The 27,152-nt window shown below is 39.5% G+C and overlaps 1 long non-coding RNA gene across 2 annotated transcripts in view; it reads left to right on the forward strand.

Annotated features, from left to right (window-relative positions):
* The first annotated feature begins 2,937 nt into the window (after nt 1–2,937).
* The window catches only part of LOC116813540 (uncharacterized), an 85,169-nt gene continuing 60,954 nt past the window's right edge, over nt 2,938–27,152 (forward strand). Inside the window, exons 1-3 of one of the 2 annotated variants that reach the window (XR_004370991.2) lie at nt 2,938–6,361; nt 6,917–7,045; nt 7,759–7,870. This is a non-coding gene — a long non-coding RNA (uncharacterized LOC116813540). The remainder of the gene's footprint in view (nt 6,362–6,916; nt 7,046–7,758; nt 7,871–27,152) is intronic. The other variant, XR_004370992.2, reaches the window with a different exon arrangement.

Below are 27,152 nucleotides of genomic sequence, written 5' to 3' on the forward strand. Positions count from 1 at the left end.
TGGTTGAAAAAAAATACCTAAATGTAGGTATGAATATTGCTGTACACATGACATTTATATAAAAAGTAATAATATAAAGCAGCATAAAGCAAATAAATCATTGTACTGTCTATTCATGCTCTACATCAGAAGGTTCATCAAGTAGCTGTAGCAATATTCATATCAACCAAAAGAACTGCTTAATACTATGAATTTTTCTTCACATTTAGCTAAAATGTACTGAATACCTGCATTGAGTGCACACATTACATCAGGTGACCGTATGTAGACCAAATTCTCTAATTACCAGTAACTCTCCTGGGTGATGTTAGCCTCACTTTTTAGATGAGGAAGTTTAGGCTCAGAGAGATTATGTAACTTGGGTATCACTGAGGGTGCTTTAAACCACAGGTAACCATACCTAACAATGGCTTAAACAAAATTCATTTCAAGTTATGCCCCATAACAAAGAGTTTGAAAGTCTTGGTCTCAGGGCTGAATCAGCAGGTTAATGATAACACCAAGGACCCTGGCTCTATCCATCCTTCCATGCATCCTTTCTTGGTGTGTTGGCTTTTAGTTTGCAAGCTTCTAGTCTTATGGTTATATGATGGCTGCAGCAGCTCCAGACATTACTTGTTTACACAGCTAAGACCACAGGCCAAATAAAAGGGTGCAAAGGCTTCTCTTCCTGCAACATCCTTTCCATCATAACAGAAAATTTACCCAGGGCCCCCTAACAGATTTCTCCTTAAATCTAATTTGGCAAAATGGATCACATGGCCATCTTTAGCTGTAAGGGATGATGGGGAAGCGAGTATATAGCATTTTCACCATTACTGGAGGATGGTTTTGTCAGGAAGGAAGGAAGGAATAGAGGAAGAAAGGGAGGAAGAGGAGAGAAAGGGAGGGAGGGGAGAGAAGTGGTAACTGAACCAACACCAACAGTGTCTGGCATATTATCAAAGTTAGAAGTTGATATAGCTAGAACTGAGTCTCTTTTCAAAAAGCATGTACCAACACAAACAACTTCATAGCAAAAAAACAAATAACCTGATTTAAAAATGTGCAAATGACCTAAATAATTTCTCAAAAGAAGATATACAAATGGCCAAACAGGTATATGAAAAGGTGATCAACATTACTAATCATCAGGGAATTGCAAATCAAAATTTCAGTGAGATATTACCTCACTTGTTAGAATGGCCATTATCAAAAAGACAAAACATAACACGTGTTGGTGAGAATGTGGAGAAAAGGTAACCAACCCTTGCACACTATTAATGGGATTGTCGATGAGTACAGCCATTTTTCAAAACAATACAGAAGTTTGTCAAAAATTTAAAAATAGATCTATTAGAAATCCCACTTCTGGGTCTATATCCACAGGAAATGCAATTAGCTTGTTGAGAAGATATTTGCACCCCTATATTCACTGCAGCATTATTCACAATAGCCCATATACGGAATCAACCTAGATGTCCATCATTGGATATATGAATGAAAAAATATGCTTTATAAACACAATGAGAATACTATTCAGCCATAAAAAAAGAAGAAAATCCTGTCATTTATGATAACATGGATGAACCTGGAGGACATTATGCTAAGTGAAATAAGGCAGTTGCAGAAAGATAAATACTGCATGATCTCACTTATATGTGGAACATAAAACAATTAAACTCATAAAAGCAGAGAATAGAATAGTGGTTACAAGGCATTGAGAAGAGGAAAGGAATGTGGGGAGATGTTGGTGAAAGGGTATAAAGCTTCAGTTAGACAAGACAAATAACTTCTAGACGTCTATTGTACAGCATGGTGACTGTAGTTAATAGTAATGGAATGTACACTTGAAAATTGCTGAGGGTAGATCTTAAATCTCCATATGTGAGGTGATGAATATGTTAATTAACTTGATTTAATAATTTCAAAATGTGTGTATATCTCAAAACATGTTGCACACCATAAATATGTACAATTTTTGTCAATTAAAATTGAATAAATATTTTTAAGTAAGACAAAACAAAAAGCCACATACTTTTTACCCCACGCCAAGCAAAGGAGGTAGGGAAATCCTTTCTCAGGTAGTTACAGCCCACAACTTTTAATATCAGTGCCATGACCTTGAAGGGGCTGCTGAAAGGTTATCAGGGGGACTGTTGGTGATGATAGAGCTGAGATGCTCCCTTTAATGCATGGGGAATCTGACACCCTTCCCTGAGTGTCCTTGAGTTTGAGGTCTCTAGGGAGCCGAGCTGACTTCCCTTTGGGGAATAGAAAGTCATCCAGATTTTGAGTAGACTGAACTCAAACTCCTGGAGTCTGAGGAGGGCTTCTTATACCTAGCTTGACTCAAACTTGCCACTGAGTCAAGACATTTGTCAAGTCTTTAAATGTCCTTCAGTCCTGTGCCAATTGAATGTACAAAACATCTCCAACTCCATTCTTCTGTTGGTTTGTTGATTTCCCTCTGAGTGGTCCAGATGCATTCTCATACCATACCACATATACATTTTCTTGTGCATCATTAATAGATTCTAACAGTTGCTTATTGAAAATTATATGCAAAAATTATAAAATGGCCAGGCACAGTGGCTCGTGCCTGTAATCCCAGCACTTTGGGAGGCTGAGGCTGGCAGATTATGAGGTCAAGAGATCGAGACCAGCCTGGCCAACATGGTGAAACCCCGTCTCTACTAAAAATACAAAAATTAGCTGGGCGTGGTGGTGGGCAACCATAGTTCCAGCTACTCGGGAGGCTGAGGCAGGAGAATCACTTGAATGCGGGAGGCAGAGGTTGCAGTGAGCCGAGATTGCGCCACTGCACTCCAACCTGGTGACAGAGTGAGACTCCATCTCAAAAAAAAAATTATAAAATAATATTGGAATTATTTACATCATATTCACCTATATGAACATATAAATAATATAAATATGTATGTAATATGGATTTAAAACTTTTATTTCCATTTGCAAAGTTATTTTCTGAGAGCCTGATAAACAAAGTTGAGTATACACTTTTTGTATATATAAACACATGCACACACATGCATGTACACACACACACACATGCACACACGCACACATGCACACACGCACACACCCATCCCTGGGTAGTCAATGGTGAAATAAAGAAGAGAGAAGCCATAATCCATAGTCTCAAAAGTTTTGTATACAAGAAGAAGCAAAAAAAAAAATTCAGAAGCAGACTGGGGTTGGAATCCTGGCTCTGTCACTTGCACCTTGGCGTTAGGCACATTATGTCATTTCACTGAGACTCAATTTCTCCTCTGAGGATGGAGACAGTAATACTCACTCCTCACAATTGGTGGGGAATTTGGAGGAAATGTAAATGAAACATCTAGCACAACGCTTAGCATTACCCATAAACACTCACCAACACTGTATTGTTCAGACAAAAAGAGGAGAGATTTATTATGTCACTAACACATTTGGATTTCTTGGCTCCCAACTCTTCAAAACTCTTCAGAAATGTTTTAGGAGCTCTAAAGTGGTACATCTAGAGTGACATCAGGCAGAAGCTCTAATTTCAGTGGATGTTCCTAGAGCTCCCATGTCCAGTGTGGCAGCTACAGGCAATTGATTTATCATGCCTGTGATGGGCAATTGATTTATCATGTCTATAATCACCTCTAGTAAATCATTTTATCATATCTATAATCATCTCTAGTAAAGCAGATTTCACAGTCAGCTTTTTTCATGATCCCCATTTGCAGTCACTCACACAGATAGGGAATTGCCCTTTATTTTCGTCTCTACGCCAAAGTCTTTCCTCCAATTCCGGTTACTACATCCTTGGGGAAGACCACTGTTAAACTGATCAGCCAAATGCCAGGACTGTTTTTCTAGTGTTTGGAGCTCTCTGTTTCCATTTCTTCCCAAGCTAATTAGGTAGGGTACAACTTTTTAACCCCTTAGAGTGGTAACTTTTGAGGCTTTGGTTAGGATTCCAGGGAAAAGGCACAGTGAGTCACTTTGAGTCCAGGCTGAGGTTCTCCAAATATGGACCATGGACCAGCATCATCAGCCTCACCTGGAAGCTTCTTAGAAATACAAAATCTCAGGTCACCCCTCAGAGCCTACTGAACCAGAAGTTGCATTTTAACAAGATCCACAGGAGATTCAGACACTCAGTTTCAAGAAATCCATCCCGGATCTATAAACTAACTTCATTTAAGTAAATGAAGTTTCTGCCTAGTTCAACCTAGCCATCTGAAACACGACACTGGTATTTGATATAAATTTCTAGTTGGTTAAAATCATTCCTTTTTTGTAACATTGCCGTTGTTCCCTGAACTTAGATCTATTTCTGGGTCTGCTTTGCGAGGGCCTCCTCTGTGATGAGCTGGAACGAACTGGCACAGGCTCTTGAGAGCCCATTCTGCCCATCCCTTCCCAACTTTGTGTTCAGAAACATCATGTTGGTAACATGAAATTGACCATGGCAGGAGTATGTACACCACTGAAATAGGAAAATACAAGTCAGAACATTCTTTCCCCGTAAAGAACTGGCTTATAGCCCAGACATACCTGACATAAATCAGGGGTGTTGGCTCCCTGGCATAATAACATCACAGGAGCATTCTAATACTATTATCACTTCCTCCACACGCTAATTCTCGCAACAGAGAAAGTGCATTTCTTTTCATTCTATCCTTGGTAGAAACAGGGATCAATTGGCTACTACCAAATATCATCTCATGGAAATGCTATAGCTCAACAATTTTAATATACATAACAACCATCTGGGGTGTCTGTTAAAATGCTCTTTTGTAAATTTACTCCCAGGATTTTTATTTAGTAGATTTGTATTCAGACCTGCGATTCTGCATTTTACAAGATAAAGAAATTCTAATGCTGGTAGTCTTTAGACAATGCATTGAAAAAATTCAAGTGTCGGGCATATTGACAGGGAAGCAGCTCATTACATTTACCTTGGGGTTCTAAGAGCTTCCACCACCCAATGCCCTGTGTCTCTCCAGAGAAATAACACTCTGCTAATCAAACACACTAACTCTGAACTCAATTGCATATTGCCAACTTGCAAAACTTATAGTAGCTCCCCATTCAGATAGCCATGAAGTAGTGTGGTCTTCAAGCTCTCAGATTTCCTGTCAAAAAATTGAAGCCCCATTGGCAAGCTGCAGGTTGCCAGCTGTCCAAGGATATCATCTCCAATTGAAATCAGCAATACAGGCTCAGAGTCTTTGGCTCAGGTCTCCCAAGCATATCATTATTATTCTAATGAATTTGGAAAATTACATGTTCTCTAATAATAGCCCATGAAAGGAATATACAAATAGAAATACAGAAAGAAGTGACTTGCTGTGGGCCCTTTGAAGAACTTGGTGAGGGAGTTTGTTCAGTTGTTTTTAGATAATAGAATTAGACTTACTCTATTGGGCCTCATTGAATAAAAGGGAATTTTTCATTAAAATGTATATTCTGGGCTTCTGAAACAAAATCATAAGTTCAGGCATCACTAGGCCCACATTCTGTGTGGCACCAATCCAGAGCTGAGTAATGGTAGCTGTTTATGGAAGAGGCATGAATTCGCCAGTTGCGGTAGTTTCCGTCATTCTCACTTTGTTTTCCTAACTGGCCTTGTCTGTGTAGTTATCTGAGTTTGCAGCCCCTGCTAAGCTTTGTTTTCTTTCTTGATTTTCTTTTACCCTCCTTCCAAGTTCCCTTCAGAAGGCTCACAACATAAAATCCTGGGAAGCTCTTCTTGCTATCTGTTGCAAATTAGTGTAAGCCAATCTTGGGTTTGATGATTATCGGATTATTAGATAGAAAACAGTAACTATCTAGAGTTAGTAGTTGAAGTCTGTAACAGAACTCCTCAAACTTTAACTTGGCTATGAATTGCCTGGGATCCTGTTAGTATACATTTGTTAATTCAGTAGATCTAGAGTGGCCCTGCTGATGGTTGCATGCACCATCCTTTGAGTAGAAAAGGCGTAAGTTTCTGCCTCTAAAACTTTGCTCCCAGGTTCTATCAGAAGCAGGAAGCAAAACAAAGTTTGCCATTCATACAAGTGTTTATTAGCAATAGAATTTTTAAAAGGCATATAATCTGCCTTATAAACTGGATAAATCTCAAATCTTTGCCCTCTTAATTATCCTGACCATGTCTTTGCATAAAGCAAAAGTAACAGTGTTCTGGAAGCAGGGATTCTGTTAATCTGTTTCTTTTCTTTCTTTCTTTTTTTTTTTGAGACTGAGTCTCACCCTATCACCCAGGCTGGAGTTCAGTGGCACAATCTCGGCTCACTGTAAGGGCCGTCTCCCGGGTTCAAGCGATTCTCATGCCTCAGCCTCCCAAGTAGCTGGGATTACAGGCACCCACCACCACACCCAGGTAATTTTTGTATTTTTAGTAGAAATAGAGTTTCACCATGTTGGCCAGGCTGGTTTCAAACTCCTGACCTCAGGTAATCCGCCCACGTCAGCCTCCCAAAGTGCTGGGATTACAGGCGGGAGCCTCTGTTAATCTTTGAGGATGAATCCAGCAATCTCAGAATCAGTTGCTAGGCAAAGGACAGGTTCAGAATCAAGCTTTGGTACCACTGCGAAGAATATGGACTACTGAGTTCCGTGGATTATTTTGCCTTAAACAAGTGCAGAAGGGTTTCTATAACATTTATCATAGTTCTAGCCAAGCCACGTATTTTGAATACCAGCAATTTTATCAATGTAAACCCATTTATAAAAACATGCTAATGTCTAAACTTCTGGGGTCAATTGTAGATAAAGGCAGCTAGATGCTTGTAGTAACTTTCCTTGCAGTGTGGCTCTTTGATTAAACTCTGTGAACCATTTCCTGTAACGTGTGTCCCAATTAGGGCAACCAGCAGCACCTATTTTTATTATACTGTCTTTGAGAATATATGTTAAATTAAATTACACACCACAGGACAGACTCTTCGCAAGAAATGGATGCTTCAAACCAGATTTGGCCCAATTCTGAGGTGGGAAGGATCGGTTTTACATTTGAGAGAGACCAATGTGAAGAAGGCAGGAAGAAACAGCCCCTTCCAGTGAGGTGTGGAATTTTCCACTACCACCTTCTAAGCAAGACCTGAGGGTCCCCTCACCCAAAACCCCTCTATTCTTGGCACACTCGTTTTTTAGATTAATTTCTATCTGGGCCCCTTTCCCATCAGGTCTTAAGCACAATATTCTCTCATGTGAGTTCATGACAAACAGAAACAGAAAATAAGTAGAAGCAACCCTAGAGATTGCCAAAGCCAGTGGGATTTCCATCTTAGCTTTGAAGTCCTTTGTTCAGACCTAATATCACCCTGGGATGCAGACACATAATCCACATAGGAAACAGAAATGTTCTGGATGAAGCAGTGGGTGGATGCAGGGAAAGCAAAAATGCAGCTCTTTCCCATGCTCCCAGTCCGTTCATCTGTTTGTGCTTTAGTGACTTCCAGTGGACACCAACAACCTGATCATTCTTCTGTCACCCATTTTGCAGATTAGGAAACTAAGTCCTTGAGGGGATAAGTAAATTGCCTGAGTACACATAGTGAGATGCGGCAGAACAGAAACTCTCTTTCTGTTGTGGGTCAGACTACAGGCTTTAAGGGAATGAGGTGAAGGCACTCGCTCTTGTCCTGAGACTGATGGCTCAGTGGGATAATGACTCAGACTCCAAGCTGGTTGTCCATGCCCCTAAGCCTCCCCAGCCAATCAGCTCATTCCTTCAGTTCCGGGTAATGGCTCAACTTTTTCCTTTCTGGGTTCCAGATGAAAACCTCTCTCTGCAGTTCCTGGTATCATCTGAAAAGCAAAAAATAAGGATTTTCTTTCTTCTCAATACCATCTAGCACTTGAAGAAAAACTGCCAGCCAGCCAGATGGTAAGTTGTCATGGGGAGCATGACGTGGCTGCTCCCCACAGAGAGAGCCTTTTCTGACTTTCCTCAAGTGAGTTACGCTCTTTTTAATCTGCTTCGCAGACAGCCCATTTGCTAACACTGCTTCAATATGTGCTCATCTCATTTCCCTAAAGGCTTCTGTTTCTCTCTAGGTCTCCTTTTCCACTGCATTTTTATATCTTCCTATCCTTTCCAGTGCCCTACAGGAATTTTATTCATACAAAAGCAGGCCTTCCCAAAACACAGAGTTACATTTGGTGTTATCAATCACAGTAGTGGTTATGATTGAAGATACGTTCTCCCCATCCTAAGATGGTAAAGCGCTCAAGGAGATAACTTCCTGTTCATACTCTACCCTGTGGGCATGTCACCCTGAGGATTCTCTGGGGCTCCTTTTTATCCATATCTCTTTCCATCTTCCCCCTCTTTTCTCCTTTGTTCACAAGACCCTCCCTATTGCCTCTTTCTCCACCTACCTGCCTTCTAAGACAAGAGTTGTAAGAAGGGGTGTTCAGTCTCATAAAGTATGGACATTGACAGCCTGGATCCTACTCACCACCATGGCACATTATTTACCAAAATCGCATGGGTCTACAGCCTATTCCCAGAATATTATGATAATATTAGGTTGGTGCAAAGGTAATTTTGGTTTTCGCCATTAAAAGTAATGATGATGAGAAAAAAAGAAACAAGAAAAAAGAAATCTTAAGGGGAAGAAGGAAAAGAAGGAAGAAAAGAAAGAAAAATAAGAGAACTATACACCAATATTGCTAGCAATACTAATAACTGACATTGACTGAGGAACTCTTTTATCCTGTACTACTGTGTGTGTGTGTGTGTGTGTGTGTGCGTGTGTGTGTGTTACATTAAGGCCTCATGAGTACTATATTATTTCCCCTTATTTTACAAATGTGGAAATCTAGGGACATTTAAGCCCAGTGAGCAAATAGGAAGCCAGGATTCAATGCCTGGGGAATCTGATTGCAGAGTCTGAGCTCTATAGACTGCTGACCAAAGCTGGGCGCAGTGCCCAGCTTTCAGGGTTGGGAATTATTACGGTAGCGCCCATGTTTGGGGATTACACATATTGGTGGTTCCATGATTCAAAGGGCCGAGGATGTCACAAAGCAAGCAATTCCCATATCAAGGACATAGTATGGGAGAGGATTCTGAGGTGTTAAAGACAAGTGTTTTATATCAACAATCCAGAGGATATGCTTTTATAACAGGTGAAGTGATGGGGAAGGAAAGGCTGAAGCACTGCTGTGTTTGTCTTCTTAAGATCATTATATTGATAGTTTTCTAGACTCTTGTCTCTTTGAGGAGGCTTAAGCTAATTTTTTTAAATTTTACTTTAAGTTCTGGGATACATGTGCTGAACGTGTAGGTTTGTTACATTGGTATACATGTGCCATTGTGGTTTGCTGCACCTATCAACCCATCATCTAGGTTTTAAGCTCCGCATGCATTAGATATTTGTCCTAATGCTCTACCTCCCCTTTCCCCCCACCCCCCAATAGGCCCCAGTGTGTGATGTTCCCCTCCCTGTGTCAATGTGTTCTCATTGTTCAGCTCCCACTTAAGAGTGAGAACATGTGGTGTTTGGTTTTCTGTTCCTGTGTTAGTTTGCTGAGAATGATGGTTTCCAGCTCATCCATGTCCCTGCAAAGGACATGATCTCATTCTTTTTTATGGCTGCATAGTATTCCATGGTGTGTATGTGTCACATTTTCTTTATCCAGTCCGTCACTGATGGGCATTTGGGTTCTTTTTAAAATCACTTTGTGAGTTGTGGAGTTTCTTCCATCTTAAATGCTGTCTTGCTATTGTGTTTCAGTCACCTGTTGCATGTGGGTTATTCACTTTGGAGACCATTTCTGGAAAGTTTCAAATACTAAGATGGCTTTTACATGCCAACCCCTGGACTCTTGCCTCCTTTTTCCATTGCCTGGCCATAACACAAATTAATTTCTATATTCATTGCTTCCAAATGGTTTTCTCAGATGTTCTTTAAATGAATCCCTGCTTATTTTTGAATTTTTTACATCACAACCCCCTGCTCTTTTCCTCCATCCCACAGAAGAGAGGGATTGATAGATGGTTATCCCACTGTGCTTTAAAGCAGACTCTACAAGTGCAGGAATTATGTTCATTTAAAATTTGAAGGAATGTTAATACAACCTCTCCTTCCTTGCAAGGTACCCTCCACTTTAGTTTTTCCTTTTCAAAACTGACAGATTCTTCTTTGGACAACACTTAGGAACCAAACATTTTGGCCTTTGTCTTAGATGAAATAATCCTATTAAAACATGAATGAAAAGTGACACTTCCCATTTCAGAATGCAAATCATGCTTCTCTGCCATGAAGACTCTGCATGCTCCGCTTCCTGCTACTCATCTAACTTCCTCCCCTACACTTGCCTCTTGTACTCTCTGCCCTGACTCCACCCCATTTTCTTGCTGCATCCCTTTTGTGACCAGACACACGTATGTGCCTCAGACCTTTTGAACTTGCCATTCCCTCTCTCTGCCTCTGCCTGAAATTCTCTTTCCCCAAATAGCTGCCTGTTCATTCTTATTATTCTCTGCTCAGATGTCATCCATCAGAAAGCCCTTCTCTGCCAGCTCACTTTATAATAGCTAACCCCAAACATTTTCTATTTTTTACCGTGCTTATTTTTTTCACATCACAGCTCAGTACTTTGTTATATATTTCTTTACTTGTTTGTTGTCTGTCTTCCCCATTAAAATGTAAGATCTATAAGCTATGTTCACATTTTAAACAAAAACAAAACAGAAAACAGCAGCAGCAGCAGCCACAACAACATCAACACTATCACATCCTCAGCACCTAGAACAGCACTTGGCCGGTAGTAGCATTTGTTTTTTTTTCGTTTGTTTTTATTATTATTATACTTTAAGTTTTAGGGTACATGTGCACAACGTGCAGGTTTGTTACATATGTATACATGTTCCATGTTGGTGTACTGCACCCATTAACTCGTCATTTAGCATTAGGTATATCTCCTAGTGCTATCCCTCCCCCCCTGTTGAATGAACAAAGGCTGAGCTATGGTGAGAGAGGGGGCTATGCACTGGTGGGAAATGTACCAGATCTCCAGAATCACATATTACAAGTTTCTGGATCTAATTTTTTTCCTAAGATATAAATTGCTTGATTGCTTATGGGAGTTCTATTTACCTGTTCAGCGTCCTAGTTCTGCAACAATGACTATTACTGGACCTTGTTTTCTCTTCTATTCTTCAGCTGACCTCTTTCCAGAGGTTGCTCCCACTCATCCTCCCCAAGGAAGACATTGACCAAGCAGACCTTGCCTCTCACAATGCTAAGTGACTGCCTGAGGCATCATCGTTAAAAGTAAGGATCCAGTTCTTGCTTTCCACTTCCCTAGGTGCCTGGGCCAAGTCTCACTCTTAGCTTCTCCCTTGGGCTCCCATGTGCACAGAGCAAGAGAATTCTGGCAATTAAGGGGACCTGTCCATATGGGGACCAAGAGACTCGGCAACATATTTTGTCTCATTCCAACCATAGTGCCAAGTATAGAATTAAATTTACTTTCTTAAGTTTGGAGTCTAACGTGAGCTTTTGAGCAGTACCTGAGACACAAGGCTACAAATGTTTCCCTTTCTTTCCACCTCAGTTCTGCTTTGCCCTGCAGTTGCCTGAATTAAGTATACATGTCAGAAGGCTTTAGTTGGTTCCCAAGAAACTTGTGTTCAAATGATGGCTCTGACAATTATTATCCATGTTTCTCAGACACTGGAAGGAATCCCTTTTAGGAGATAACACTTATTGAACAGTTACCTAGATCTGGGTCAAGCACCTTCTACACTCTAACTGTCTTAATCCTCAGAATTCTATAAGGTAGACACCATAATTAACCAGGTTTTACACATTTTTAAAAACTCAGGCCAGGCGTGGTGGCTCAGGCCTGTAATTCCAGGACTTTGGGAGGCTGAGGCCGGAGGATCACTTGAGGTCCAGAGTTTGAAAATAGTCTGGCCAATATGGTGAAACCCCATCTCTAATAAAATTACAAAAATTAGCTGGGAGTGGTGGTGCACACCTGTAATTTCAGCTACTCAGGAGGTGGAGGCACAAGAACCTCTTGAACCCGGGAGGCAGAGGTTGCAGTGAGCTGAGATCGCATCACTGCACTCCAGCCTGGTTGATGGAATGAGACTATCTCAAAAAAAAAAAATTCAAGAGTTAGATAAGCAAGGATTTGAACTAGAGCCCTAGCTCATTACCACTTCACTGCATCATCACTACTATGATTAGTTATCATTTGTGATATGACATGGAAACCCTGATCCATGTGCCCAGGGCCACCTGCTCCCCTTCTCAAGTGCTTCGGACTTGTCCTATTGGTATACCTGGAAAGGCTCAAAACTGGGTACAAACTCAGGAAGAGCAGGTCTTCCATTTCGGAGATCCTCCTTTCATAGTAGGAGACGGTGTGTTATAATGGACAAACGCTTTCTTGGTGACCCCCACTATCTGCATGTCTTTTGAGAAGTCGATTTAACCTCCTGGCCACTCAACTTTCTCAACTATAAAAGAAAGGCTTGAACCAAAGACTCAAAAATATTAATGAATGAATAATGAATTACATTTATTCTCCAACATCCAGTGATTCTGTAGTCAATATCCAACTTCTAATAGTTTTGGTTTCCATAACCTCTCCAGGCTTCATTTGCAGGGCTCTGTGCACATTGATCCATTTCCCCCAGCACAGAAATCCTTATTCAGAGGATCTGTGATGCTTTATATCAACCAGATAATACAAAGTAGTCCAGTCACCCAGCTGCCTCCTTGGGAGAACTATGAGTTCATTTCTTACAACCTGCCACAACTATTGCTAATAGTGATAGCTAACATTTGTTGTATCACAGATTCTTCTAATCATCTTACATTTAATTAATAACTTAATTAATTGTTATGATTAATTAATAATTTAATCTTCATAACAATACCATGAAGTAGTTACTAGTATTAATACCCATCAGTCAGCTAGGCGTGGTGGCTTACGCCTGTAATCCCAGCACTCTGGGAGGCCAAGGCAGGCAAATCATGAGGTCAGGAGTTCAAGACCAGCCCGACCAACATAGTGAAACCCCGTCTCTACTAAAAATACAAAAAATTAGCTGGGCGTAGTGGTGGGCACCTGTAATCCCAGCTACTCAGGAGGCTGAGGTGGGAGAATCACTTGAACCCAGGGGGCGGAGGTTGCAGTGAGCTGAGATTGTGCCACTGCACTCCAGCCTGGGCGACAGAGCAAGACTCCATCTCAAAACAAACAAACAAACAAACAAACAAACAAAACAATACCCATCAGTCAATAAAGAAGGAATCAGCATCCTAAATTATTTGAGCTCTTCTCTTCTGAAGTTTCACAGCAGCCTAAGGCATTCGCCAGGGCCTCTGGAGTAAACAAGGGGGAAGCAGGGCCTGCCTAAGTTCACAACGAAGGAGAGGCAGAAAGGCCCTTCCCTAGGTTCCCTGCAAGAAGATGCTCTCCAGCTGGTGCTCAGGGCTCATGTGTCATTTCAGCACTGGCAGCAGCTGTTCCTCACCAGTCCTGTATAAATCTGGGAACTGGAGAACATTGTCAACCTCTGTCCTGTTGCACTGGTATCTTCTCTCCCCAGTGAGATGCCTTGGAGACTGAAATGTCCCTGTTTGGAAATGTCAACAAAAGAGACTGCTGCTTCGACTTCCTTGTCCTTTTTTGTTAACACTCTGGAGAGTGTGATGCAGCTGATCTCACCTTACAGAGGCTACCTTGAGTAGTCATTCGGAGAAAGTAGAGGTACTGAAGGTGGAGGAGGTGGCTTTCTGGAAGTCAGCAAAGACGATAAAATGCACCAAACGGGAGCTGCCATCAGCCTTGCTCTTTGACCAGCTCTGTCATTTTATAACTTGGGGGTGAATTACAGGTTCGAGTGACAGAGAAGGGGCCATGGCATGTCACCATCTATTTAAAGAGCCATGAAGACACTGTCAGCAAGCTTTGCCTAACGAGGATGCAGGATGACCTGCCATTTATCTTTACTCCTTCAAGATTGAATGTGTGTTGCTGCTTTCCTGCCAGTAAAGGCAACAGTTGCAGTTACATTATTTTTGCAACAAAAGAGTCAACATTTTTCAAAAGTGACACAAATTCACCTTTAACTTTGTTCAAGGAAGTTGATTTTTTTCTTTCTTTAAAAAATGTTAAATGTTTAGGTAGTTTGGAAGTTTTTTTAATTTTAGCAGTTTCCAACTCATGCTGAAAGAGTTTGCGGATTTGGTCACTCCGCTAAGCAGTTGTAAATATGCACCTTGCTTAACAACACAGTGGTTATGCTCCTCAAAAGTAGCATTTTACGTTTTACATTTCCAAATGTAAAAAGATAATGATAACATATTCTCTTCTCCCCCCCAAATTTCAATAAGTATAATTGAATATTTAGGCAATATCTTCAGATGCTTTTTATTTTAATACAAGTAGCAGTAAAATGTTTATAGTAGAAAACAGCAGTTATATTTCCCACTATCAACAACTTTTGGCTCTCTTAGTTACTTCTTTCAGAATATACCTCCATAATTTTATAATGTATTTATTCTTATATTTTTTATGTATTGGTTTAATAGCATTGACCACTTATATTTATAGGCTGGGCACAGTGGCTCACGTCTATAATCCCAGCAATTTGGGAGGCTGAGGCGGGCGGATCACTTGAGGCCAGGAGTTCGAGACCAGCCTGGGCAACATGGTAAAACCCCATCTCTACTAAACATACCAAAATTAGCCGGGTGTGATGGTTCATGCCTGTAATCCCAGCTACTCAGGAGGATGAGGCATGAGAATCACTTGAATCTAGGAGGTAGAGGTTGCCGTGAGCTGAGATTGCACCACTGCACTCCAGCGTGAGCAACAGAGTAAGGCCCTGTCTCAAAAAAAGAAAAAGTTGCATAGATGGAAATATTTGATGAAGGAAGTCTTCCTGTTAATTCACGCTGCAGTGCCTGAACTTCTTTATCTGATCGTCTTAGAAATTATCAAGAAGATAATTACCCTAATTTGATCATTTTATGCACATATCAAAACATCAAACTGTACCCCATAAATATGTACAATCATTATGTGTCAATTAAAAATAAAACAAAAAAAAAAGAAATCCTCAAGACATGGCAGCAACACCTAGCTCTTTGGCTTTGGTACCTTGTCTCTTGATATTCCTGATATTTTTCACTAGAAGTTGATGTCTACAAACACTTAAATGGACCAGAGGAAGCTTCTATCAAAAGGAATCCTCCAAAACATCTCAGCGAAGTATGGACTTCTTCCAATGTCAGAAATAGCTTCAAAATTTAGTTGCTTTGTTAGTATCTAGTTTAATAAATCTTTGATGTTCATAGTAATGTAATCAAAGATCTTTAAGAATTTCCAAATGTAAAAAGATAATGATAACATATTCTCTTCTCCCCCCAAAATTCAGTAAGTATAATTGAATAGTCACACAATATCTTCAGATGCTTTTTATTTTAATACAGCATATTTCACTTTTTAATTTGTCCCAGACTTCTATTTTCTGGATAAGAACCAGTCATCAGTTGCACAGATCTATTCAGTATCTTTTTAAAAAAATTTATCCATGCTCCTTATTTTTTAAACCAATTTTGATTTTTATCAAAGTAATGCACAAAGTTGTTGAAAAATCAAATAGCGGTAAAAGGTTTACAGTAGAAAACAGCGGTTATATTTCCCAGTATCAACAACTTTTGGCTCTCTTAGTTGTTTCTTTCAGAATGTATCTCCATAATTTTATAATGTATTCATTCTTATATTTTTTTATGTGTTGGTTTAATAGCATTGACCACTTATACTTTGTTAGATAAAGGTTAGCTTTCCTCCTCACATACACTGACACACATACTCTCATCCATATAACTATCCTTTAAGAGTATTACTATTCACACTTCTGGTTAAATAGTACTGTTTGTTTATATGTTATGACTATAGGAATATTATACTCTGCTGAGTAAAACATCCTTTCTTATAGAAATTTTTGTTTTTCCTAGGGTTTACAGTGTCTTGTTTTTTTCAGTTGATTAATTTTTTTGTGTCCAATCACTGACTTTTGCCTACACCTCTGGCAGATCTACACTATTCCACCATCACCACTACCACCTCCGTGCTGACAGTATTCTCCATGTGGTCAAATGCATCCAATAGTTTATCTTTACATTGTCATTCTCAATCCAGCATCCTGAAATAGCATCCATTCCAGGATATTTTTTAACAAAGAAATAAAATCATTATTCTCTTAAGAGTTGTTATTCTTCTGTAACAAAACTTCACTGCAATGTGCTTGCTGAGTTAGCAATAAAGTTCACTCCATATATAAATAGCTCAAACCTTGCAGGAAAAAATTTAAATTCGTGCCTCAGCAAAAAGACAGATCATAACATCAGGAACTTTTAGGGGTTGTGTGACTGGTAAATATCTCCAGGTTTAATATCCCAAACCATTCTAAAGGCCCACTTTAGATGTGGAGAAGCCCTGGGAAGCTTATAGAGGGCTTGCAATACATAACACACACACACACACACACACACACACACACACACACACACACACACCACACACACACACACACACACACACACACGAATGCACACATTTGCCTTAGGTCCCAATAAGTAAAGGGTAGCTGGGTGCACAAGGAAGTTGTTAGTTTCCATTATGTATGAGAGAGGGAGGTTCTTTTTTAAAAGACAAGACACTTATTATCAATCCTAGGACTGTCAGTTCTGTCTCCATGGGTGGTAACCTTGCCTCTAGGCATCTTTCCTAACTGTTGTTCACCTGGAATGTGTCCTTGCCAAATGGGACTACATTTGCTTTCTACACCCATCTTCCTCTGCCAAACAAGGATGCAGCTGCAATCAATACCAGTCTGCTTCCAACTTCTGATGTAGTGCAAGCTTCCAGATGATGAGGGTCTTCAAAATTCGAGTCCCATAAAGAAAAGTGAAAGCCCTAGCTGAGAATAAAGACTTCATGTTGCTCAACCATCAGAAACCCTCACCTCTTCTGATTCCTTCTCTGGCTCTATTCCAGGATTACGGATATACCTGGAGCCAAGGGCAGCTAGACAGCATGGCAGAGAAATGCACAAAGCAGCCCAGGACTATCCACAGGATGTTTAGGAAGATCACCTTGACTGCTGCTTACAAGTAGCACCTTCCTGTTACAATGAATCTTGCCTATTTATTCTAATGAGTATTCTTTCCTCTTGTGAAAAGAAATTAGTGATTTTTTTTGTAGTTATCAAAGCAGAGGATGATGAGCATGGCCTAGTGGTGAGGTTGAAAGCAGCATTCAAGTGGACACCAGAGTTGAGATAGAATTTCCTGGGAACCAGGAGCTCGGGAAGAAGCTAGAAAGAGATATTTTCACTCTCCCAAATGTCCAAAACATAGGTGTGTTTTACAGAACAACCATCATAAAGAGCTTCCTCTCTTTATGTAAAGAGCTTTCCAATCAGATAATTTTTTTTCTCTGATATGATTGGTTATTTAGCCTCATGTTCATGTCTCTAATATCACATTTTGGTGAAAGATATCCTTTTTTAAATAATAATTTTAGCTGTCAGTCTTTTCAATGGAGATGATACATTCTTACACCATCACATTAACAATTCAGACTGAGTCAACAACAGCTTGATGGGGCACCTGATTTTGCATAAAGAACACAACACATTGAACTCTCTGTTCCTTGCAGAGGCGGAGGAATCTGTTCTTTTGTTTATCAACATTAGGTCATTCTGAGGTGCAGTACCAAGGGCTCCATTTTAGTAGCTCCTGAGACAGCCTGGAAATTAACTGGTCAATTAGACATATAGCCTGGATGTACCTCTAATTGGCAATGAATACATTTTGATACTATATCTGTTTAGGAGATTATCTACAAATTGCTTTAGGCATTAGATGGCTCCAAATGGTTATATGGACATCTGTTTTTGTTGGCCACAAACATGCTATTCACAATGACAATTTTATCATTAACTGAAATCATGGCTTCATCTACTATATTATTCTGAAAATTTCTAACTTTCTTATAATGATCAGTGGGGGAGTGTGTCTGTGATATTTCTGTGCTGAAGGATTTCTAAAGAAATGTGTTCTTTTATTCATTCATTCAAAACAGCATATCTGTCCTTGATGTATATATGTACACTTTTCCTAAGTAACTCATTTAATACTGACCCTGGAGTAGCATGGAGGAATTGCTCTTCTCATCTGCATGCCTAGGCTCTGGCAATACAAAGCTTATTCTAGATATTCTCCTGATGAAGCATCATGCATTTGTTTAATAGTCAAAATAGATTCCAGAGAACACCATCTGAGAGACCCACACTGAAGATTATGCTATAAATTATCTGATTATTACTCCTCAAAACTTTCAAGGTCATCAAAACCGAGGAAAGTCTGAGAAACTGTCACAGTCTAGAGGAGGCTGTATTGGTTTGTTCTTGCATTGCTATAAAGAAATACCTGAGACTGGGTAATTGGTAAAGAAAAGACTTTTTATCGGCTCACATTTCCACAGGCTGTACAGGAAGCATGGCTGGGGAGGCCTCAGGGAGCTTTCACTCATGGTGGAAGGCAAAGCCAGAGCAGGCATCTTCACAAGGTCGAAGCAGGAGAAAGAGAGAGAGGAGGTGCTATACACTTTTAAACAACCAGATCTCACGAGAACTCTATCATGGGAACAGCATTAGGGGGATGGTACTAAACCATTAGAAACCACTCCCATGATATAATCACCTCCCACCAAGCTCCACTTCCAGCATTGGGGATTACACTTCAGTATGAGATTTGGGTGGGAACACTAATCCAAACCATATCAGATTCTAAGGAGATATGATAACTCAATGAAATGTAATATTCTCGATGGGATCCTGGGACATTAAAAAAGCATTAGGCAAAACTAAATAAATTATGGAAATTTAGTGAGTAATAATATAGCAATATTTCATTAATTGTGATAAGTGTATCATACTAATGTAAAATATTAACAATAGGGGAAACTGGGTTCAGAGTATATGGGAACTCTGTACTCTTTGCAACTTTTCTTTAAATCTAAAACTATGCTAATTTTTTAAAATCTTGTTTTAAAAACAAATTTTTCAAAAAGATCACATTGAGAAGGATTTTCCAGTTTGCTTCTGATGGGTACATTGGAATCCAGGTTAAACTTGTTGAATCCAGTTGAAAATTATTTGTTAGTCTCTAATTTTTGTGCAGTAGCTAAGAGTACAGATCTGGTCTTAAATCACTTTGGGACAGTTAGGTAATTTCTCTGAGGCTCTGCCTCCTTATCTGTAAAATAGGAGTAATGATGTCAATCTCACAGCTACCTCCAGAGAATCATATGAAATAAGGTTCAAAAATGCTACCACAGTGCCTGCAAATAGGAAGTGTTCACAGAAATGGTAGCGGTTATTATAAATAATAATAAAGGAAATTTGGATTTTCCTATTGTGCAGCTCCCAGCTCCCAGTAGAAGATCTTAAAGAACAGCATTTCGTTTTCTTGCCAACAGAGCTTCAGGGTTAAAGAAGCTGAGGCATGAGGATGTAAGGCATGTTCTGTGTTAACAAGGATAGCAGGTGGGATCTCAGTGAAGGGAGGAAAGTTGTTGAATGCAGAAGCCTCTGCTAAATTGAAATGGGGGAAATAGCTTAGAGCTGCATATAGATTAGTCATAGATTATTACTTGACTTAAATTTACAGACACATTTCAGTGGCAAATTGGGGTGGTGGGAGCAGAAAGCAGAGAGAAGAAGTGGCTAAATCAAGCTGCCCTTGCCTGTTCTTCATCAGGCATGTCCTTCCCTGCAATGGTCTACTAATCATGGCATGGCTATCTACATGCTTGTAACTATGACGGGTCATTGATTTTCACATTCAGTTTGATGCTCGCCTTGTGGTTTGTGATTTGAAAATCTATTCTACTCTGAAGGAAGCTACAAATGACCATCAAACATAACAAATCTTGAACTCTAACTACCCAGAAAACAACAGTCTCTTAAATTGATGACCTGATAGTCAAGGGCATTTTGTCTTCTGTTTCCAGAGCTCTGAGAAACATCAACTGTATTAAACGAAGAGCAGATACATCTTCCATTTTTTTAACCAATTGACAAATGTTAAGTTCTTCCTGCAACCCTTTTGCCTACTTCCTCTAAAAGTCTTAGGAGGGACAAAATTACTTTAACATACTCATTACAATGTGATTACTTGTTTAGATTAGAACATTACATGTGATGATTGGCTTATTGCACATCCAAATGGTAGATTGTATCAATAGCCATATGAAAATCAGTTTCTGTAAGCATTATTTCAAAGAATGGGTCAAAGCTAATGGGTATCTAACAATCTATTTCTCCTCACTTTTCCATTGTTAACTGGTAGAGAGGCTCAGTAATTGGCCACTTCAAGACAAAGGTGTCACCTGAGTTCACAAAACCTGCTCAGAAATAGCGTTACATTGATCAATCTTCAGTTCAAGCTCATTCCAGTAAAAGCATCACAGGAATATAAGTGACCCTTACAAATAGGCTAGGAAGAAAATCAGAGTATTTCCCAGCTAATGAAAATGATTTTAAAATCCACCAAAAACTGCTGCAAAGCAATATTCTTCCTTCAGAGTAAATTAGAGAGCAGCTGATTCTGTAAGAACACGAGCACGGTAGTGATACAAGATGGTGTCAACTTCTCAATTAGAATGAGTTAGAGGGCTTATAGGTGATAATCCATTTTAACAAGCATCCATCAAAACAGAACTCACCATCTCATAAAAAGAGTCCCAAGCTCCAACTTATGTCCAATTATTTTAAGTCATCATCCATTCAAGAAAATTTCAGGACAGTGAAAGAGCCTATGATACCCACTGAGGGTTTTTTTTTTAATTATACTTTAAGTTTGGGGATACATGTTTAGAACATGCAGGTTTGTTACATAGGTATACACGTGTCATGGTGGTTTGCTGCACCCATCAACCCATCATCTACATTAGGTATTTCTCCTAATGATATCCCTTCCCTACCCCCCCACCCCCCTGGAGGCTCCAGTGTGTGATGTTCCCCTCCCTGTGTCCATGTGTTCTCATTGTTCAACTCCCACTTATGAGTGAGAACATGCAGTGTTTGGTTTTCTGTTCCTGTGTCAGTTTGCTGAGAATGATGGTTTCCAGCTTCAACTATGTCCCTGCAAAGGACATGAACTCAACCTTTTTTAAGGCTGCATAGTATTCCACAGTGTATTTGTGCCACATTTTCTTTATCCAGTCTAGCATTGATGGGCATTTGGGTTGGTTCCAAGTCTTTGCTATTGTGAATAGTGCTGCAATAAACATACATGTGCATGTGTCCTTAAAACAGAATGATTTATATTCCTTTGGGTATATACCTAGTAATGGGATTGCTGGGTAAATGGTATTTCTGGTTCTAGATCCTTGAGGAATCACCACACTGTCTTCCACAATGGTTGAACTAATTTACACTCTCACCAACAGTGTAAAGGCATTCCTATTTCTCCACCTCGTCTCCAGCATCTGTTGTTTTCTGACTTTTTAATGATAGCCATTCTAACTTGTGTAAGATGGTATCTCATTGTGGTTTTGATTTGCATTTCTCTGACGACCAGTGATGGTGAGCTTTTTTTCATATGTTTGTTGGCCACGTAAATGTCTTCTTTGGAAAAGTGTCTGTTCATATCCTTCATCCACTTTTTGATGGGGCTGTTTGCTTTTTTCTTATAAATTAGTTTCAGTTCTTTGTAGATTCTGGATATTAGCCCTTTGTCAGATGGATAGATTGCAAAAATTTTCTTACATTCTATAGGTTGCCTGTTCACACTGATGGTAGTTTCTTTTGCTGTGCAGAAGCTCTTTAGTTTAATTAGATCCCATTTGTCAATTTTGGCTTTTGTTGCCATTGCTTTCGGTGTTTTAGCCATGAAGTCTTTGCCCATGCCTATGTCCTGAATGGTATTGCCTAGGTTTTCTTCTAGGATTTTTATGGTTTTAGGTCTTATGTTTAAGTCTTTAATCCATTTTGACTTAATTTTTGTATAAGGAGTAAGGAAGAGGTCCAATTTCAGTTTTCTGCATATGGCTAGCTAGTTTTCCCAGCACCACTTATTAAATAGGGAATCCTTTCCCCATTGCTTGTTTTTGTCAGGTTTGTCAAAGATCAGATGGCTGTAGATGTGTGGTGTTATAACCCTATCGCCTCAGCCCCAAATCTCCTTAAGCTGATAAGCAACTTTAGCAAAGTCTGAGTATACAAAATCAATGTGCAGAAATCACAAACATTCCTATATACTAATAATAGACAGAGCCAAATCGTGAGTGAACTCCCATTCACAATTACTTCAAAGAAAATAAAATACCTAGAAATACAACTTGCAAAGGATGTGAAGGACCTCTTCAAGGAGAATTACAAACCACAGCTCAAGGAAAAAAAGAGGACACAAACGAATGGAAAAACATTCCATGATCATGGATAGGAAGAATCAATATTGTGAAAATGGCCACACTGCCCAAAGTAATTTATAGATTCAATGCTATCCCCATCAAGCTACCATTGACTTTCTTCATAGAACTAGAAAAAACTATTTTAAATTTCATATGTAACCAAAAAAGAGCCTATATAGCCAAGACAATCCTACGCAAAAAGAACAAAGCTGGAGGCATCACACTACCTGACTTCAAACTATACTACAAGGCTACAGTAACCAAAACAGCATGATACTGGTACCAAAACAGATATATAGACCAATGGAACAGAACAGAGGCCTCATTGGGTGTTTTATCAAAGACTACAAAATGAAAAGAGGAGCTGATTTGAACAGGGAAGATGTTCAAACATATTTCAGAAACATAGGTATTACATGAAGTGAAATAAATACACCTCGTGAAGTTGCTGCTTAGAAGGGGATGACCTTCTCTTTCCCCTGAACTCTTTCTAGGTCGCCTTCTCTCGTTGCTTTGAGAAAGGAATCGGATGGGGAAACGAGTAATAACTGCCAAGTTGTTCTCAATAAGTTCTAGCCTCACAGTTCCTTACAGCCTGGGTACTATGGCAATATTCTTTACCTCTCTGTAGCTCAGTTTGTTCATCCTTAAAATGGGCAGCATAAGTAGTACGTAACCTAACTCTTGAATTCTAACTACCTAGAAAACAGCCTCTTAAACTGATGACCTGATAGTCAAGGGGTATGGGTTTTAGTGTGGATTCCATGAGTTAATGTATGCAAAGTCATTCAATGAGCACTTGCTATCATTGTTATTACAATTGTTGCTCAAGCTGGAGAAGAGGTGATGATGATAAAAAAAAAAAGAAAGCATTATTTAGGTAGTGAGATATTGGGGATGATGGAGAGTTTCCTCCAAAATATCAGCTTCACTGAATGGCAACAGTAGACACTCCAGGCTTAGGCCTGGCAGTATAACATTCCCTAGTCTTCTAAAGCCAACAATTGATTCAGTGATAGACACTTAAACTAAGTTACTCCCACGAAATGCCAATTTAAAAGGGCAGAGCCTTCACCTGCTTTGCTCTCTGCTCTGTTTCCTGCCACCTGTTTGAAGAATGTCCAATGAATGTGGGACTTAAGAAAAAAAGTCCACTGGGCTTGCCCAACTGATAGAATAAAAGCCTTAAGCTACTGACAGCCATTTATTTTACTCTCATGAAAGGAGCGCCTGTTTGAGAATGAAGCCAAACCAGAGGACAAAAGAGCCAAGAGAAAAAAGATAGGTTCCTGAAGACATTTGAGCACCTGGTTGCAGCTGTGCCTGAAGGAAACATACTCTTGATCCTACTAGGTAAAGGAAGCAATAAAATCAATCTCTTCCTCTCTGTGTTGTCATTTTTTATTGTTATTATTGTTCTTTTTAAATCCATTTGAGTAGGGTTTCTGTAACTTGTGACTCACGGAGTCTTGACTTTACTGTCCCTGTACTTGGGTTTACTCAAACAACTATAGGTTAGATTAAATCGAGAAGCAGAGGCCACAATCCCAAGGGAGATGGAGATAGGATAGGATATAGAAGAGACAAGTGAGATTCCCCGGAGCCCTGCTTTAGATGGAGTCAAGAGACTCCACCTTTTCCTGTCCTAATAGAAACCTCAAGCAGGGGGCGGGGGGACTCTCACTCCCTATGGTTTCTACCACAGTTCTTGCGGCCAGGATGCTTTCTAGATAATCCGATCCTACTCGGACTATAGAGGATTGGAGAAAGAAGAACCCAGAGCTCCCAAGTTTACCTGGTCTGGAAGTCTTCACACATTAAAATTTTTATTTCATTCCCTGAAAAGTTGATATATTGGAAATACACATTTGTTTCATAGTTACACCCTTGTGAAAAGCTTTTAACTTAATTAATTTTTTAACTAAGTTTCTCCTTTTGAACTACCCTCAGCCACTTCCACTTTAGTGGGAGGAAAACCTCTCGGTCCGAATCACTGCAGGTAAGGACAGCATCTTGTTTGTATTTCAATTCCTGTTCGGCAAAGTACCAGGAAGCATGCAAGAGTCTCCTTTAATCAATTCCTGCCGTGGCCAAGCCAGACATATTTCATCTTCCGATTGGACCCTCAGGGCTGAATTTGCAAAGAATGCATTCTAAGCCATTAAGCCAATAAATGAACATATGTTCAAAAAAGAATGTTTAAGTAGTTAGTTCAGTTACTTATAGGGGATTTAAAGGTATAAAATCACTGGTTTAGGAATGGATGGGCTGCAGATCAGAGCTTATCTCCCACTTGGCTGAGCTGTCATGGAGGAAGCTGGCAGCCACTCAGAACAGACAGTCACCCGACCAGTCGCTGTCACCATTTGCAACTAGAGGCACACACACAAAAAGATGACCATATGGCACCTGCCTCAACAACAACTGTATCTAAGTAGACAGTGAAGTTGTATGTCCTTTAGCTGTCATGAAGTTGAATTTCAACAGAAAGTGAGTGGTAGTTAAACAATTTCTGCCAGAAAGATTAAAATTGAAAGGCTTAATTTCATCCCTATCTTGTATAAACAGTACAAATGTCTTCTCTTTATCATGGTCAAATCTTTCCAACTCGACATTAATTATGATCCAATTAACAAATTGAACATGATAGGCTATCTTCTCTCTTGCAGTTTGTAAGAAAAATCAGGATTTCTTAACTTGGCTTTCTCTTGGCTCACATTGCACATCTGTCTCCTAAAGATCTTGGGTAAATTTAAGCTCTTTTTCATAGATTTACTCCCATACAAAAGTCATGTTTAATGTGCATGTTTCTCACACAGATGCAATCTATATTAATGTATACCTCTCTTTAGTGTTTTCCAAAATGTGATCATAGAAAACTAGTCTTAGGAGTCCCCCCGCCACCCAAAAAAAGGAGGATGCTCCATGGTAAAATAAGTTTGGGAAACATCAGATCATCAGATGTGACATTCTCCCGTCTGAGATTCACAATGCATGACATTGCATGCAAAAGACTCTGAGAAGTTATGTAGAAAACAAAACATTTTATTCGGGGTTTTTATAGTTTGGGGTTTTACATTGAGGTTTTTAATCCATCTTGAGTTAATTTTTGTATGAGGTGTAAGGAAAGGGTCTAGTTTCAATTTTCTGCATATGGCTAACCAGTTCTCCCAGCATCATTTATTAAATAGGCAATCCTTTCCTCATTGCTTGTTTTTGTCAGGTTTGTTTAAGATCAGATGATTATAGATGTGTGGTCTTAATTCTGAGTTCTCTATGCAACAAAGTTGCACATCCTACACATGTACCCCAGAACTTAAAATAAAAATAAAAATTAAAAAAAAATAAATGTACATATCTCTAATTACTAAAAAATAAAAGAAAGAAATTGTGGTAGATATACCATGGAATATTACTCAGCCATAAACAAGAAATGAAATAATAACATTTGTAGGAAGCTGGATGGAATTGGAGACTATTGTTCCAAGTGAAGTAACTCAGGAATGGAAAACCAAACATCGGATGTTGTCACTCATAAGTGGAAGCTAAGCTATGAGGATGCAAAGGTGTAAGAATAATATAATGGACTTTGGGAACTCAGGGGAAAGGGCAGAAGTGGGGTGAGGGATAAAAGACTACAAATTTGGTACAGTGTATACTGCTTGGGTGATGGGTGCACCAAAATCTCATAAGTCACCACTAAGGAGCGTATTCATGTAACAAAACACCACCTGTTTCCCCAAAAACCTATGGAAATAAAAAATTTTTTAAATGAAAACAAAACAAAACAAAAAACCTGTTTAACTGTCTTTCATCCAGTATTTAAAGAATCAATTTGTCTAATGGAGAAACCCCATCTCTACTAAAAATACAAAATTAGCCAGGTGTGGTGGCACATGCCTGTAATCCCAGCTACTCACGAGGCTGAGGCAGGAGAATCACTTGAACCTAGGAGGCGGAGTTTGCAGTGAGCCGAGATTGTGCCATTGCTCTCCAGCCTGGGCAACAAGAGTGAAACTCTTTCTCAAAAAAAAAAAAAAGAAAGAAAAAAAAGAAAAGGAAACTTTTCTTCATAGACCTCTGTTAACAGTCTACAAAGCCAGCAGCTTGGGGAACTAAGTGTGGATCTAGCTTCAGAGATAAACGCTAGACCTTCCTTTATGTCCAGAGCTGAGGAAAGACAATTTTTAGTATGTATTAATGGTGTGCGTATGTGTTTATGCTTAAGATAAGATTCTATTTGTTTAATTAATTCCCTTGGCTTTATTCAGAAGTGTTTCAGGATGGGAAAATGACTGGTCATCATGGTTTTCTGGTCTAAAGTCCAGGATTTTGCTAAGGTATTTTTAAATGCACATCTTGATTAGACAATTTTTTTTTCAGTTTTTTTTTTTTAATTATACTTTAGGGTTTTAGGGTACATGTGCACAATGTGCAGGTTTGTTACATATGTATCCATGTGCCATGTTGATTTCCTGCACCCATTAACTCGTCATTTAGCATTAGGTGTATCTCCTAATGCTGTCCCTCCCCCCTCCCCCCACCCCACAACAGTCCCCGGAGTGTGATGTTCCCCTTCCTGTGTCCATGAGTTCTCATTGTTCAATTCCCACCTATGAGTGAGAACATGCGGTGTTTGGTTTTTTGTCCTTGCGATAGTTTACTGAGAATGATGTTTTCCAGTTTCATCCATGTCCCTACAAAGGACA

Source organism: Hylobates moloch, unplaced genomic scaffold, assembly GCF_009828535.3.
Source record: "Hylobates moloch isolate HMO894 unplaced genomic scaffold, HMol_V3 SCAFFOLD_9, whole genome shotgun sequence".
In the NCBI taxonomy this organism is placed as follows: Eukaryota; Metazoa; Chordata; class Mammalia; order Primates; family Hylobatidae; genus Hylobates; species Hylobates moloch.